This window comes from Mesoplodon bidens (genome assembly GCF_964165515.1).
Source record: "Mesoplodon bidens genome assembly, chromosome: 2".
Taxonomy (NCBI): Eukaryota; Metazoa; Chordata; class Mammalia; order Artiodactyla; family Ziphiidae; genus Mesoplodon; species Mesoplodon bidens.
The window spans coordinates 43,868,014-43,885,948 of record NC_138177.1 but is presented as its reverse complement, the minus strand read 5'-3'; the positions used below and the strand labels follow the sequence as shown (position 1 = coordinate 43,885,948).

The following is a 17,935-nucleotide window of genomic DNA, read 5'->3' as shown; positions in this document are numbered from 1 at the left end:
TACCTCGCCCAGATGGCTGTTGACTCATATCCTTTAATATCTTTTGTAATAAATCTGCAACCTAGTGGAAAAAAAAAAAAAAAAAACATAGCTAGAGAAAAACGACCTAACCTGGCAGACTGGTTTTTAATCTTAGGTTTACATTCTCAGAACTCAAAGAGGCTCTCCCCACTACACAACGCCTTTCTAAGTTTTTCTGGTGCCCTTGAAGTCCCATGTTAGAAAGACCTTCCTCTCCCCCTCAAGTCTCTCGCCTCACCTCACCCTCACTATTGGCTGTGACCTCATCTCCCTTCACTGAGAAAACAGAAAGCACCAGGGGGAAGTTCCCATTTTCCCACCAGCAAATCTGCAAACTCCTCTGCCCAGGCACTTGGGTTCTCCTTCTTCCTGTCATGAAGGAGGCAGAGTTCCTCCTTTTGTTGGGGACCTAGACCCACACGTGGCTCTTTAGAGGCAAAATCCCTCTATCTTCTTCAAGTACTTCCCTCTGACGGCCATGCCTTTCTTTTCTGAATAATCAACCTTTACCTTCTACTGGGAAATCTGATTGGCTAGCTTTGTTACAGTCTCCCATAACTCCATATTCCTTTTCCCTCCATGTCTCCATTTTTATGCTGGGTTTACTGACAGATTTCTCTAAAGGGCCATTTGTTCCCACTGTACCTATCCATGTCCTCAGAGTCCTCCACTCCTATCCCTTCTGCCATCTCACTGAGTCCCCACCACTCCACTGGAACTGCTCTTATCAAGACCACTAATGAGGGACTTCCCTGGTGGTCCAGTGGTTAAGACTCCATGCTCCCAATGCAGGGGGCTCAGGTTCGATCCCTGGTCAGGGAACTAGATTCCACATGCCGCAACTAAGACCTGGCACAGCCAAATAAATAAATATTTAAAAATTTTAAAAAAGACCACTAATGACCTCCAAGTTTTCAAATATGGTCATCACTTTCCTATCCTCTGTTTCTCTGGAAGCACTTTCCCTCCTTTGTTCCCATGACATCATCCTAACTACTGGTTTTCCATCTGATATCTTGGTTGTTCCTTTCCAGGCTCATTTACAAATGCTGTTCTCTGCCTGGAGCCCCCATCTGAGCCACACTACCCTCACTCTAGGCACCTCCCACACCTGGCTTCTCATCCCTCACATCTCGGCTTAAATTTTACCTCGCAGGGAAACCTTTCCATCCTTCACCTCCCCAGGTTAGCCTGTACTATTAAAGTCCATTTGCTTCTTTTATTATTTGTTTATTATTTGCTTAATTATCATCTCTCTCCTCCAAGAGGGAATGAACTCTTTATTCACCCATGTATGCCCTAAATGTAGGACAGTGCCTAGCATGTAGTTCGTATTAATTAAAACATACTGAACTGGTGAAGGACTAAATGCACAGCCCAGTGATAAAAAATTCCTGGATTATATTAGCATCTGCCTTTTTTTTTCCTTGACCCAACAGGTAAAATTCTTAAGTGAAAAAGAGAGTACAGACTATCTAAATTGCTTCTAATACCTCTTCCTTTTCTAAGTATTTTAAAAGGTACATTTTCCCTACTCTTTTCCTAGGCATGCTACATATATTCATGAAATAGTATCTAGAAATTCTTTTCTTCACAGAAAATTGTAATTCATACAAGAATGTTCTTTTCATTGTGACAATAGCTCATAAGGTATTAATCAACCAAGCCAACTTGTCAATTTAACACATAATTTAAGCAGATAGTAAAATTTTCTGCAAACACTGAATGAGTTTCACAAAACTGATTCTTTTATTGCTTTTCATTGACAACAGAGGGATCGTCAGTGATAAGGATAAGAAAAAATATATATAAACATTGTGGACTTTTAAATATAAATCCCTGATTGTCACTACCTCAAAAAATAAGTACCAAGCAGCAGATTATAAGCAACCATCTTAATATTTTGCAACTAAATTTTTAATTAACTAAGAAATCTCTTTAAATTAGAATTTAAATTTGCTGTGAGAAATCTTCCTAAAATATGTTAATAGCATCTTCTACTAATCAATGATATAATGATACTTTGAAGTTATATTTGAACATGAATTCCCATTGTACACTGAAAGTAGTGATTTTGAAGACTATTCCATGACCTACAGAAATGCCGTAGTGCTACCTCTTTGAGATCTAAGTTCATGACCTCAACCGGTTTTAAACTCATCTGCCTCTTCTTCATGACAGTTAAATGGGAAGGAAGTTGATACCTGTTTGAGCTTTGTGGTAGATAATAACAAGGGACTGATGGATATTAAGATATCTTAATTATAGATGCCAGAATCTACACAGCATATCCTCATAACTGCATGCATCTTTAGATACTTTACTCCAGAGTACTTTTCTATAAATTTTTACTTAATTGCTCTAAATTAGTTTTCTTACTACTTTCATAATATTGCATCAACTACATGTAAACAGTCCACAAAATGGATTACCCTTTTGTTTCAAGTAATAACAAATGGGAGCCTGGGGACTTCCCTGGTGGTCCAGTGGTTAAGACTCCACACTTCCACTGCAGGGGGCACTGGTTCGATCCCTGGTTAGGGAATTAAGATCCTGCATGCCGCACAGCACGGCCAAAATAAATAAATTAATTAATTACTTAAAAGAAAAATAAGAGAGAGCCTGAAGAAAACTTAAAGACACCATTTTCCTGCCCCTAGACTAACCCAGGCAGACATTGTCTCTTCTACAATTACAGATCCAGGAATCCCACAAGAATACATAGGGAGTCTAACACCCCAGTTTATTGCTGAGGTACTGCGCCCAACTTGCTTATCTTATTAAAGCTGTGGATGTAAGAGTATGAGGCAAATAGGAAGTGTGTCAATTTACTGACTTTGAAATTCAGAAGCCATTTGCTGACCTAATGTTTCTAGTGGTGAAGTTGCATCTAGCAGTCAAACATGACCTACTATGTATTATTTGTTATGAAGTTATACATATGTATAATAAGCCAACGTTATAACTAAAGTTGATTTTTACTACTGAAAGGGAATACCTGGTATACCATAAGCTACTGGGTTGTTCGGAAAGGTAAAATAATAATGATTTTTTTCTACAAATGATAAATCCAAGGTCAGAGTAACCATTTTGATACAAATGTTTTATGCCAACCACCAGGATTAATGAGCCAAAAAGAACCATAGGCTCTGTAGGTTATACTCAGAATATTCTAAAAAAAATGCTCTATTACCAAATGAAAGTAAAACCATTGGTAGAATTAGTGTTTCTTATACAACTCATAATACATCTCTTTTGTATTTTTGGATTAAACTTCATATACTTTATTGTCTTAAAGTGGCATATATCTTTATAAAATGCTAAATAGTTACAAAATAAGAAATTCTAAATCATATGCTACTTCTTCAATCATTCTTAAATTTGTGCAATTTCCTCTATTATGTCAATCAGTAATCCAGTTATAAGAGCAGAACAATTGAGTTAATATGGAAACGTGCATTAGGATGTGTACTTTCTGGTTCTTCCCCTATAATTTTTCTGATGTTAACAAATAGGAGGAGGTTGACAGTCTTAAATAAAGTGCATCAAAACTGGAAATATAAACCAATCAATTAGTTAATTGAAGCATACAAAATGCATCAAAATGGAAATCATAAGACTCGGATATTAAATAAGCTATTTAACTTTCCAACAGAGATATATCTTTTCACATCTGCAAAATGTGAATATCTGCTCTGCTAACCTACATGGTTATTGTGGGAATAAAGTTCTTGAGCAATCTCTTTATAAACCACAAAATGCTATGCAAACGAAAGGTAGTACTGTCCCTCTGATATTTTTCTCAAACTAGGTAATCAGAAAACAGATTGTAAATTAAATAATAAAATGAAAACTAACCTGAGTGTTATAAATACATGAGTTTTTCGTACTATGGAATACTGAAATTACACATATTATAGATATTTGTTTTCTTTTTGTGGTATGTGGGCCTCTCACTGTTGTGGCCTCTCCTGTTGTGGAGCACAGGCTCCGGATGCGCAGGCTCAGTGGCCATGGCTCACGGGCCCAGCCGCTCCGCGGCATGTGGGATCCTCCCAGACCGGGGCACGAACCCGTGTCCCCTGCATCGGCAGGCGGACTCTCAACCACTGCACCACCAGGGAAGCCCTAGATATTTGTTTTCTAATTCAAAACATACTGTTACCTAAAATACCTAAATTTCCCTATAGACTCCAGAAGTCAAGCAAATGAAGAGGAAGTTTAAGGAAAAGGGAGCAGCTGATTTACAAGTGCATTCCCTTCCCTTTCCCTTTCCCTTCCAGGAAAATGAGTGCAACTTGATCTCTCAGCTCTTCATCTTTGACTCAGTGGTTACTAAACTCTGACCGGGATCACTTATAGGTGATTGCTGGGTTTCTCTAAAGCTATTTGAATTCATTCAATAAGTGATCAGACTGGTTGTGCAGTTCATAAATCTGCTTATGGCGAGCACTGAATTATCAATATTTAAGCTTATTTTATATTTGTATAGAGGAGAGATAAACTGTATTTTCAAAGAATTGTTCTGAGGGTAGACTAAGAATCACAGAGAATCCAAAAAACTGAGAATCACAGAATGGCAAGAGTAGCAAAATTTGGGCACATCTCTTTTTCTCAGGCAAATAGTGGTATCAAAAAGCAGGAACAGGGCTTCCCTGGTGGCGCAGTGGTTGAGAGTCTGCCTGCCGATGCAGGGGACACGGGTTCGTGCCCCGGTCCGGGAAGATCCCACATGCTGTGGAGCGGCTGGGCCCGTGAGCCATGGCCGCTGAGCCTGCGCGTCCGGAGCCTGTGCTCCGCAACGGGAAAGGCCACAACAGTGAGAGGCCCGCGTACCGCAAAAAAAAAAAAAAAAAAAAAAAGGCAGGAACAATATCTGCTCTATTTAATGTCTTCTCTGGAAAGAACCCCTGAACCAACCTTTTGGTTCTCCCAACTGTCACTGCCCTAGTTGCCAAGGAGTACAAGATGAATGGCCTAAAGCTTATATTCATTTTCTCTAAGTTGGTTCTTGACAAACATGGACACCATTTTTCTTACAAAACCTTTCAAAAGAATCATCCTGTAACTTTTAGACCTATCTCTAGCTCCATCTTCTTGCATTAAGCAAGCCTGGATGTTCCTAAAGCTGTGGGAGATTCTACAAGGGTTTTGGCCCTCTTCTCGGAAACCTATTCAAGCTCCCTGAATTTTGTAGAAGATGACAGACTGTGAGAATAAAAATGACTTGCTTTCATTTTTCTATGCATCTCACCCATTGTTAAAGCAAAGGTATCAGGAAACAATAAGAACAATCCTCTAAACTTGAAAAAAGCAATTTTTTCAGAATTTCTATTTCCATTTCAAAATTTAGCCTTTCATGTTAAGGCCCCTAACACTCTTCAAAATTACTGAGGACCTCAAAGGGCCTTTGATTATGTGAGTTATATCCACTGATATTTACCATATTAGAAATTAAAACTGAAAAAACATTTTAAAATCACGTTGAAAGATGCAATGCGTAAACATAGGCATACAAGTGTCCACCATGAAAATTGTTCAACCTTATTCCTGAAAAAAAATGCAAATTTAAACAAGATACCATTTTCATATAACAATTGTCTCAGTTTTTGGATTTGTTGTTGTTTGTTCTGTTTGAGTGATAACACAATGTTGGCTTAGGGAAATTCTACTCTCTTATAATACTGATAAATGGATCCGATCTTTCTCAAGAGCAAAATGGCAAAAATAATAACTAGTACTCTACAATATTTTGCTAAATGTTTTTTAAATCCTCCAAATACTCAATTATTATTATTATTATTATTATTCTTTTACAGCTGAGAAAAGAAAATTTTGGTAAAGCATTTGGCTTATGATCTCATAACCTGTAATTAGTGGAACTTTTGTTAGAACTTGAAAGATGCATTTTAAGAATCTATCCAAAGGAAATAAACAAAGATGTATACAAACATTTATATTGAGGTCCTAAATGAAACACTATTTATAATAGTAGAAAACTTTAATCCACCTAAATATCCAGCAATTTATAATCAGCCAATACAACATTTCCATAGACTAAAAATTACATCTTAGAACCATACTCTCTTGCTCATGGCTAGATTGCCATCACTTGCATAGTGGCTGACACATAGTAGGGACTTAGTAATATTTAAGATATGAATGAATATAAAATAACACATGAATATAAAAATATGTTTTAAGAGAAAATCTCATGATTGAGTGGAAGCATGTTATGAAACAGCATCAGCAGTGTGCTAAATTAATTAAACAAGGAGGCCATTAGACTAAGGTGACTCTAATGCCACTGCAGCCTACATCAGCAAACCAAAATCTAAGCCGGTAAATGCCTTGAAGGTACAAAATTGAAACCTAAGGACAGTCATTCACAAACAGCCAACTAAGCTTTAAGCTGTAGCCAATCCATAAATTCCTTATTTTGCTTCTGCTTTTTCTCTATAAAATTCTCTCCCACATATCATGTCAGTGAAGTACTCCTGACCACTTCTGGCTGGGCACTGCCCCATGACAATCAATTTTTGCTCAAGTGAACTCAAAAGTTTTAATATGCCTCAGTTTATCTTTTAACAAGTGTGATCACAACTTTGTAAAATCTACATGTGAGTGTATGTGTAGAAAAATGTCTAGAAGCGTAAATAGATGTATATACATGAATTCCTTGTCTCTGTGCTTATGCATGCTAGTTACCCAATAAATATTTTGATTGAATGAATAAAATTTTAAAAGTAGTTACCCCTCGCAACTAAGAGTTCGCATGTCACAACTAAGGAGACAGCCTGCCTCGACTAAGGAGCCCATGTGCCACAACTAAGGAGCCCACCTGCCCTAACTAAGGAGCCCACGAGCTGCAACTAAGGAGCCCGCCTGCCACAATGAAGACCCAGCACAACCAAATAAATAAATAAAAAAATTTTTTAAAGTAGTTACCCCTGGCAGGGACTATATGTTCAATTTTCCTTTTCTTCTTTGCAATTTCTATATGTAACAGGATTTAAACAATAAGCATGAACTATCTTTGTAATAAACAAGAATGTTATAAAACATAATTATGCTGGGAAATATCGTTAGGAATTTTGGAACAAAAGCAGCAAATATAGACATCCCACAATCCAATAAAAAATAACTTGTATCTTACTTCCCTATTATGTTTTACTTATTGCATTCAGCAATAAAAAGTATCAGATGTTACAGAAAAATGGCAAGCTTAATATTGTGCAGCTAATTACTATCGGGGTGGAGTCTAGAATCTAGGTCATTTGGTTTCCAGGCAGTAGTTTTTCTATTACACCAATTAGAGTTCCAGAACACTAACTGAATAAGTGCAATATTCACTGTAAGCCAGTTCTTTACTCATAAGTAAAATAATTTGCTAATTATTTGAAATCATCAGAAAGCTCTGAAATTCTAAGAAATACTATGTTTTCACACGACATGAATCGTTTTGGGGGATTTGTGAAATTCTTAAAGGCATTTCAAAATTTGTGCATGTTTGAGGACCATAAGTGTCATTATTCTAGGAAGGAGTCTACAGCTTTCATAAGATTTGTAAAAGGGTCTGTGATAAAACAAACAAAAAAGAAGAAGCTGAGAACAGCTAATGCTATAAAATCTGCAAGCAAGAGGAAGAAAACAACTGATGGTAAATAAAAAGACGTAAGAGAGGAAAAGGAAACACAGCTAATTCTGTCTTCCTCTTTTTTATTCCTGGAACATATTTTTTTTTAATGCAAATGATTTCATTTTATGACTTTGCTTTCTAAGCAGAGACACTAGGAATGTTACTGATGGGTTGAAAACACAGGCCAAAGTATCTCTGTGGGATGACCTTTATCAGGTACTATTAGCAAGAAACTGATAAAAGTAAAATGTAAAAAAAAAAAAGAAAGAAAGAAAGCATTTTAACATTGCAAGTCACTTTTGAGATATTTTTCATTTATGTTTAATTGGGACAAGGAAAATTACTAAATAGGTTTCTTAGTTTCTTGTCCCATAAAATGTGCTTCCCCTACAGGAAGTTTGTAAAGCTGCTTTGAGCAAATGCAGATTAAACACTTCTCTATGCATTTCACAGTTATTGCTTAATTTAAAATTTAACTCTTCCTCTGCTCACTGAAAGAAACAAATACCTGTTGTTTAATCCCAATATCAAACTTGACTGGCAAGGTCTAGAGATCTCTAGAACATAATTTTAAAACTCTTAACAAGGTTTCTTTCACTACTATTCCCTGCAAACATCTCTTAGGCTACAATTCCAAATTTATGCAGCAAACAGACACAAAACAAAACAGAAATTCTCCTTGAACCCAAAGGGTCATATATGCAAATACCATAACTTAGAACTGACACCCATCCAAATGGTCCGCCTCTAGTATTCTCCATCTGCCTTAGATGAATAAGTGCTTACATCATCAACAAACATAAAGAGCATTTCTTGTCCTAGTTTTTGAGGTAAAAATGACTAATTTTAAGATTTAAATGAGTGCAAGTTTTAGGAAACTTAAATAAGTTAAACCACTATTATTTCAAATCCAAATGCCTTTTTTTTTTTTTTACAAATGCTTCCAATACAAAATTACTAAAATAGTATTCACACTCAAAACTTAGCTTTTTTATTTGAGCAAATCTTTTCCAATATCTTGTTTCGAGCTCTGTTCTCCTGGCATGTCAAATAACTTAGAAGGACGAATCAGAATACCAGTCAGTATACAATTAATTTTTCAATGTTGTTTGTTTTTTTTGCATAACACTGCCACACATTAAATACCCAGGAATGCTTTGCATAAGTAACCGAAATGATTATTTTTTAATTAAACCTTAAATTAGTTGATAAATTTCTTCGCTAAAGATCCTTAGGGCTGTCAAAGAGCAGGCTGCTCAATAATGGGAATAGGCAACCACCGGGTGGCATCACGTGGAGCGCTAAGTAGAGCCCTTACTGCCTTTCTGAACGTTCGCTTTCTTTCGGCGCTGTACATGAAGGAAATCCTTATCGTCGGATTCCACAGTGCATTTAGACCCCGGAAAGCAAACTGGCATTTGTTAGAAGGAAATTAAGGTCCCTCATCTGTATCTCATTTCAAAACTCAGAGGACGTGCAGACTTTTCGCAGCGGTGAATCCTAGGCTTCCCTTCGTCCTTTCTTCCTTCCAAGCAAGATACAAACTAAAAGCTAGGGAGGGCGGGAGAGAGAAGTGGAGCGAGCGAGGGAAGAGTAAATATATTGCTTACAGTTCCCAGACTTACAATGAGATTCCTCAGGCTCCTTTACGCCTCTAGCTTTCTGTCAGGATCCTTTCTCAGCCCGGGACCACAGAGAAGTTCAAGTCTTATCCTTGGTAGGAGGGGCTAAAATGTGATCTGGTTTCCTTTCCTCTTTGCAGATATGTTAAGGTGGAATTAAGGAGGAAGGGAGGAAAAGCGTTGTACTCAGAGCAGCTAATATGTTAAATGTAAATGTTTACTTAACAGAACTAGGAGTTTGAAGTCAGAAAACATGCTTAAATAATATGTAAGTTAAACAGTCCTAAATTACATGGAGTCTATGTATGTGTGTGTCTGAAAATACTTCTTGTCCTTAAGTAGTTACTGCTTCCTCCTTTTTTTCCAAACAAGTAAGAACTCAATTGAAAAGATGGATAACCCAGAGCATACTGGAGAATGTAACACATATGTTGAGATTTAGGGGGGAAAATCAAATCAGGTTAAATTAGAAATATGCAAAGTAAATTCAAATACCTGATATCACTGTAACAAAGAAGGTATATTGTTTAAATTTATCCAAATTCTGCAAGAATCAATTAGTGTCTTTACAAGATGACTTCTTTCTTTTTATTCTTTATCGATCATCCATGAGATGTTATCATGCAATTAACTATGAATTATAACAGAAACTTGAGGGGTTATTTTGTTTTTTGGTTTTTTTTGCAAAGTTAGAATAAATGACCAGGGACTTCCCTGGTGGTCTAGTGGTTAAGACTGTGAACTTCCAACTTCCACTGCAGGGGGCACGGGTTCAAACCCTGGTTGGGGAACTGAGATACCACATGTCACAGGGCATGGCCAAAAAAACTTATATTACTTATATTACTAAAATCAATTTCATTTATAAAAAAAGAATAAGTGACTGTTTAATTCTAACTTTTTAGTATTAATCTGTAGCTAATATGAACACCATAATAATTAGTCATTACATTTAGCTTTTTCTGAATATCAAACTCTGAGCAACTAAATATATTTGAAGATAAAAAATTAAAAATGTGGTGGTTACCAAGGGCTGAGGGGAGGGGGTCATGGGGAGTTACAAATCAGTGAGCATAAAGTTTCAGTTAAGCAAGATGAGAAAGTTGGAGAGATCTGCTGTACCACATTATATCTATAGTCAACCATAATGTGGGGTACACTTAAAAACTGAAGGGGGTTGACTTCATGTTAATTGTTCTTACCGCAAGAAAATAAAATCTTAAAACAAAACAAAACAAAAAATTAGTGTTTTTAAAGACTGACACATTCATTTAGTGTATCTTGTTTTTCAAACACAGGATCTTCTAATTTTGTCTTTAATCTAACACTGAGCACACTCTCCTATCTCTCTTATAACATTTTCAAAGAATATAATTTCTGCAGACCCCATCATTAAATCTTCTGGATTATCTACTTTCTGTAGCTCAGAATTCAACTCCTTTTTGTCTTGATTTTCTCCTATAAATTCCACCTGTTATACTATCAGTCTCACCTTCCTAAAAAACGGCCTGTGGTGTCTCAGGAAGTCAAGATTGTTTTCTTTCCAAAGAAGATCCTGAATTTCTGAAAGGTTAAGTGTGCTAAGTAGAGGAACACAGAGCAACTACTGTTTTTTTTTACCTTTTTCCCCAGGTAAAGAAAGAATATGTTTTGCAGGGCACAGTCATCCTAAGACCCTGGTGAAGAAAGACTCCTTTGAAAAGCAGCTTCACAGTGCTCGAATCAGTTTGATAATAAAAAGTTGTAGCTCACTATTTGGAGGGGATATCCAATAGTGTGTAATCTGTTAAAGATAAGAAAAAGTTTTGATTAAATACTTTCAAAGAGAATTTCAGGATATGTTATGGCTAGGGTTAAAACCTATGGGGAGATATTTGCCTCTTTTCAGCCTTACTAAATTGGGCTGACTTATCTCCATCCTTATAGTGAATAAAATCTACTGCAGGTATGTCTCTCCCTCTCTGGAATGGATATCCAGACCACCTCCCATTGCCCACATTCAGTTCAGTTTGGCTCACTACCTATGATCTCATTGTTTACATAGACCCCTAGATGAATGATACCTATTCAGATTGACTATCCTTACTTTGTCCTAGTTCCTCCAAAAATATTTCCAACATTAGCCTACGAGTTCAAGAATCTCCACCTTAGGTAAGAAAGCCCCTGCTTTCATAGCCTGCCTCAGTCTGTAGGATGAATTGGTCGGAAGACCCCTCTTTTCCAGGCCTATCCATCAAGAAGATCTGTTAGGAGAAGGAATACAGGTAGGACCCATCTGAAACTGAGTATGTAGCAGCCTCTTTGAGTCCAATCCCACCTTGTGCGTTATTGCTAGTCAATAAGTTTCAGGCCCTTTACCATTAATTATCAATATTTTCAAAAATATAGACTGAGGATATTAAGCTAATTTAAGCCCTGGATAATTAAGCAAAAGGAATGGCCTAAAAACTGGCCAAATTAACTACAAGAAAGTACCTACTTGTCAAAACCCATGGCTTGAAAAGCAGAAAAGAAAAACCTGAAGTTTTCATGATTGATTTTTCTTCCTCTATATGCAGTTGCTTTCTATTGTCTTTTTCACTGCTTCCACTTCACCTATCCTGTATTCTAACCATATGAAAGTGATTTGTCTTCCATAAACTTACTTGGACTTGAGGAATGAGATACTGTTTGGTAGTTAAATCCATACATCCAATGAAAATTATTAGCCAGCATGGTATGCTGAACGGGCAATCTAATCCAGATTGCAGATAGAAACAGGGAAGGTTCTCAGTGGTCACCAATTAACCAATTTACTTATAATAATATGTCCCTCTTTTCCACTGCTACACTTGCATGTTCTAGTTCATAATGCAACTATAGTGATAGCAAAACAATAAATTGGTATTCTTACTTTTTATCTGTCTATGAATACAACTAATATGAGTCATTCCTCCCTTTATGTATTAACAAAATCAAGTTAGGAGGACACCCCAATCAAAGAAAATGAAAGTAATTCTCACCTGTGAATTTTTTGGCATCCAGCTAATTAACTCTCATCTTTCATTCAGACTACCACAGAGACTAATCTCCTTGCACACCTTTCCCTTAAATTCTACTAAAATAACCCTACTTACTCTGCAAGGCTTAGCTCAATTATACCTTGTCTGGAAAATTTCTCTACCCACTCCCCTTTCCAGCATAATTAATCTTTCAGTTTCAATAAGAACACTTATTAAAGGAAAAATATTTTATGCTACATGACGGTAGGAAACAAGCCTTCTTAATTTTAGTAAACCCTCTTGGCACACAAAGTCCATAACATATTAGGAGTTCAAAGGATATTTGTTGAATTTGTTATCCATGATATTAGGTTCAAAGATGTCTTAAACCTGACACCCAAATAGCACCCTACTGCCACCCTACTGCCATTTCCATCCGTACTAAAGAGGAGGAAGTTTATTTTTTTTATGCCCTGACACAAATAAAATTCCTGTAAATATGAAGCTAATCAGAGATAAGGGTGAAATGGATCCTAATTAAAATATATTTACAATTAATTTAAAAATTAGATGTCGTGGGAGTTCCCTGGTGGCCTAGCAGTTAGGAATCTAGACTTTCACTGATATGACCAGGGTTCAATCCCAGGTCGGGGAACTGAGATCCCACAAACTGCATGGCACAACCAAATAAATAAATAAAATAAAATAATTTTTAAATAAATAAAACTTAGTTGTGTTGAAAGCACAGATCTAGAGATAGTATATTTATGAACAATAAGAACTCTATTTTAATAGCTAAATATCTACTAGGACTCATCATCTGTACCTTCAATGTACATTTACTATACTCATATGTTTGCATCAATATTTTTGACCTGAAAAATGGAAGCAATAATTTTCTCTTAATTATTCTTTTTTTAATAGTTCATTTTTTTACATTATTTATTTATTTATTTGGAATATAATTGCTTTACAATGTTGTGTTACTTTCTGCTGTACAATGCAGTGAATCAGCTATATGTATACCTATAATCCCTCCCTCTTGGACTTCCCTCCCACCCGCATCCCACCCATCTAGGTCGTCACAGAGCACCAAGCTGAGCTTCATTTGCTTTTCTTTCTTTTATATAAATTTATTTATTTATTTATTTATTTATTTATTTTTGGTTGCGTTGGGTCTTCGTTGCTGCACACACGCTTTCTCTAGTTGCAGAGAGCATGGGTTACTCTTCGATGTGGTGCACGGGCTTCTCATTGAGGTGGCTTCTCTTGTTGTGGAGCATGGGCTCTAGGTGCGCGGGCTTCAGTAGTTGTGGCACGCGGGCTCTAGAGCTCAGGCTCAGTAGTTGTGGTGCACGGGCTTAGTTGCTCCGTGGCATGTAGGATCTTCCCGGGCCAGGGCTTAAACTCTTGTCCCTGCATTGGCAGGTGGATCCTCAACCACTGCACCACCAGGGAAGCTCTTCCTGTGCTTTATAGCTTGTTCCCACTAGCTATCTATTTTGTGCGTGGTAGTGTATATATGTCCATCTTAATCTCCCAGTTTGTCCCACCCTCCTCTTCCCCACCCCGTGTTAATTATTCTTCTTTTAATTGAACATGTTAGGCAGATTGTTACTACTTTATTAAACTTTTTCTTCCTCTTTTTTTTTTTTTAGCATATTAAGAGGACTACACCAAATAAAGCAAAAGTAATATCATTGTTGCTCCTTATATAGAGCCTATATTGGGCCATATACTTTGTATTATCACTACATTTGCAGTATCATTAACCACTATATTCATGAAATTATGCATTACTGTCTTTATATAGAATCCTAAGCACACAAAATCAGTAGTGAAGCCAGGATTTCAATCCAAGTCTGTCCAACAATTTTTTCAGTGTATTTTTTTTTGTTTAGTTTGACCATCTTTTCAGCCTATCCCAAATCAGCCAAATCCCTGACTTACAAATTTATATTATACAAATGGAGTCATATTGTCAGTGATTAACATGACTCAATACACAGTAGAAAATTTGACTACAGATACACCATGTTCAGGAACTTTTGACAAAACCAAGTTGTCCTAATTCATTTTACCTACGTGTGGCAATAATGTATAGTTAGCTAGTGGGAAACAGCAGCATAGCACAGGGAGATCAGTTCAGTGCTTTGTGATGACCTACAGGTGTGGGATAGGGAAGGTGGGAGGGAGGCTCAAGAGGGAGGGGATACGAGGATGTATGTGTGCATGTGGCTGATTCACTTTGTTGTGCAACAGAGGCTAGTGCGGTATTGTGAAGCAGTTATACTTCACTAAAGATCTATTAAAAAAAATAAGACCCTTGACTTTAGGGACTATAATAAATGTAATTATTTTCAATAATAATAATAATAATGTACAAGCTGTTTTCTGCTCTCCAAGATCCCTCTAAATTTGGTAAAGCAAGCGCATGTCTAATTTCACCAGTTCTGTCAGAATGGGCACAAGCCCAATCACTGGGCTTGCAGTGACTTGCAGACACTTTATAGGGTTTCAAAAATTCCTGTGCTCTTGGAATTTAAATGTACTGGCAACCATCTGAGAGGTTGAGCACATGTCTTTTGCTTTGAAGGCAATCCTGATTAGGAAGAATTACTGCTAAGCAAATGTCCAGAGTTCCTCAACCAACTGAGTTCCGATGATGTCAGTAGAGGGATTCCATTAGAGGATGAAGATAATAGCATTCCTATACTTATGTTTATAAAACCAGTGAGCAAGTACCTCAAAAGCACTTTTGCTATTTGACTTTTCAAATACGTTATCAAGACCAATATGTTCTCTTTGGAAAAATCTGTTTTCCTTCATTCCATATATATATATAAAATCCATATATATATAAAATTTTTCTCTGATTGGAAACACAATAAAGACAACTCTTAATCTTCACCCAAATAACAAAAATAGTCACATAACTAAATTTAATTTCATTACATTTATAATCTAGGCTTAAATCCCAGTTCATCCCAAATTTATTTTTTAGGATAGAGTAAAATTTGATAATTTATAACCACAACAAAAATCCAAAAGCTGCTATAAAAAATAAAAATTTCTGCTAATCTAATCCATTCCAATTAGCAAAATGATCCAACTGTTTTCTACAGATAGATAGGACTATTAAAGAAAACATTGTTGACTCAACAAATTTAAATATTTCCTAATTAATACACTACTGAGGTATTTTTACTTTCCTGAAAATAGCAGTGGTCCAAGAACTGAAATAAAAATAAAATATTATACTAATATCCTAAACAGGTGTAAGTCCATTACTGCTTATAACTTGCTACATTTAAAGAAAGCACTGCAATATCAGATAATATTTTGATTTATCACTAAAATAGGGAGAAAGAAGAAGGTATGATTATTTTGCTATAAATCGTAGTTCTAGAAAAACTATCTCCCTTTCACTTGGCTCTCTAGATATTTCGAATTCCCTTAACAGCCATTCTGCTACTTGTAATAAATGCATGGCTTAAGTTATGTATGGTCATTATATTGAAATGTTCCACCAATCTTTACACAGCATTCTCTTTGGAGTTAATATGTGTTTAGTAAACAGCATCCATTCACCCAATAAATATGATTCATTCATCTGATCACTCATTCACAATGATATTTAAATGTCTGTGCTAGGAGATCCTTTACAAATTCTGTAATACACTTGGGGAGGCAAAAATTAAACTCAGTAAGCACAGGTTACTACTGATAGGCCCATTGGCCAAGTCACTTCATCCCTTGAAGGTAAGAAGCTTTTACGCTGCTTCTATGCCAAGATTGGTCCTGAGAACTTCTAAAGACATAACCCAACTTTACCAAGGACTCCATATAGCCATTCCCCGGACATCTTGCCTATTTATCCTGTGCCTAGCATATGGTTAGGCACTGGAGAGAGAGAGAAATGGATAGGCAAGGTCCGTATTTTCATGTAGCACACATCTTAGTGCACAGGGGAGTCAAGGAACAAGATGAACAAGATAATGACTTAAAAAAAAAAAAAGTCCAGGAAAGACCACTCTGAGGATACATTTTGATTGAAAGATGAGAATAAGCCAACCAGCCACGAAAACAGTGTGGGAGGAATGTTCAGACAGAAGAACCAGCAAGTACAAGCACAGAAACCTGTATTGACACATGAAACATGAAAGACATATATGACTAAAAGCCATTACAAGTGTCTTGAACAGGAAGTGCTAGAGTGAGGAAGGGACAACGAAGTACTAAATTAAATCTGAAATCAAAACTGGGCCATGAAACTAGGATGGGATTTTGATGGGTAGCTGTGAGCAATTTAAGCAGCAAAGGCAAAGGCAGGAATTAATGGTTGGGAGGAAGTGCAAAGGCAGTTCTAAAAGGAGAAGAGTTTGTGGGGAGAGCAGTTCAGAAATGTACACTGGAGATCCGCTTTTTAAATTCTTGAAAAACAGATGGAGGAATTTAGACATTTTCCTGTGATGAAGAAGAAACTTCCCAGCCATCACCAAAGGGGAAAGGGGAAGGGGGATAATTTAGGAGTTTGGGATTAACACATACACACTACTATATATAAAATAGTAACCAACAAGGACCTGCTGTATAGGTAGGTCCTGTGTGTGTGTGTGTGTGTGTGTGTGTGTGTGTGTGTGTGTATATATATATAATTGAATCACTTTGCTGTACACTTGAAACTAACACAATGGGACTTCCCTGGTGGCGCAGTGGTTAAGAATCCGCCTGCCAATGCAGGGAACGTGGGTTCAAGCCCTGGTCCAGGAAGACCTCACATATTGCGGAGCAACTAAATCTGTGCGCCACAACTACTGAGCCTGTGCTCTACAGCCCGCGAGTCACAACTACTGAGCCCACATGCCACAACTATTGAAGCCCGCGCACCTAGAGCCCATGCTCTGCAACAAGAGAAGCCACTGCAGTGAGAAGCCCGTGCACTGCAATGAAGAGTAGCCTCCACTCACCGCAACTAGAGAAAGCCCGTGCGCAGCAATGAAGACCCAACGCAGCCAAAAATTTTTAAAAAAAGAAGCTAACACCACATTATAAATCAACTACACTTCAATTAAAAAAATAAAATTAAAAAAAAGAGAATAAATAAATGTAATGGCAAATCTGAAAAAAAAAAGACAGAAAGAAAGAATGAAAGAAAGAAATTTCCCAGCTATCAAAGATGGTAGTGGTTAGTTGCGCTATTCTGTTTTGAATATGGTAGTTGAGAGTCAGAGATGGGTGTTGGTTTCTTGGCTCTTAGCAAGGGAATGGCCTTATTAACCTGGTATTTAGTAAGATAGCAGCATAGACTGAAGAATGGAGACAGTAATGTGAGGAGGGGGAAAACCTGAGTGATTACTGTGTCAAGAAGGAATGGTGAACTCCCTGTAGGGGAGAAGACTTATCAAGATGAGAAAGATGATTTGGAAGGTTGAGACAATTTGACAAAACTCAACTCCAGGAGTAAACCAAACCACATGGTATGGGAAGATAATCTGTAACAGACTGATGATTCAGAGACTCAATCTAGAGTTAGAGACAATGTCTTATACATGGTATGTATTTAATGTTTTATTAAGATTTAAGCTTCAAATTGCTGCTTACCTCATATAGTTATGTCTGAACAAGTCAGTCAGTTTATTCTTAGCTGGGATCAGTTTTGCCAACTGAAA

General features: G+C 36.9%; 1 protein-coding gene across 2 annotated transcripts in view; it reads right to left on the bottom strand.

The window, feature by feature from the left end:
• Window positions 1-9,372, bottom strand: part of PLA2G4A (phospholipase A2 group IVA) — a 159,112-nt gene extending 149,740 nt beyond the window's left edge. For both annotated transcript variants that reach the window (XM_081225468.1, XM_081225469.1), the window contains exon 1: window positions 9,286-9,372. The gene's annotated coding sequence lies outside the window, so the exon portion shown is untranslated. The remainder of the gene's footprint in view (window positions 1-9,285) is intronic.
• Between the last annotated feature and the right edge of the window lie 8,563 nt (window positions 9,373-17,935).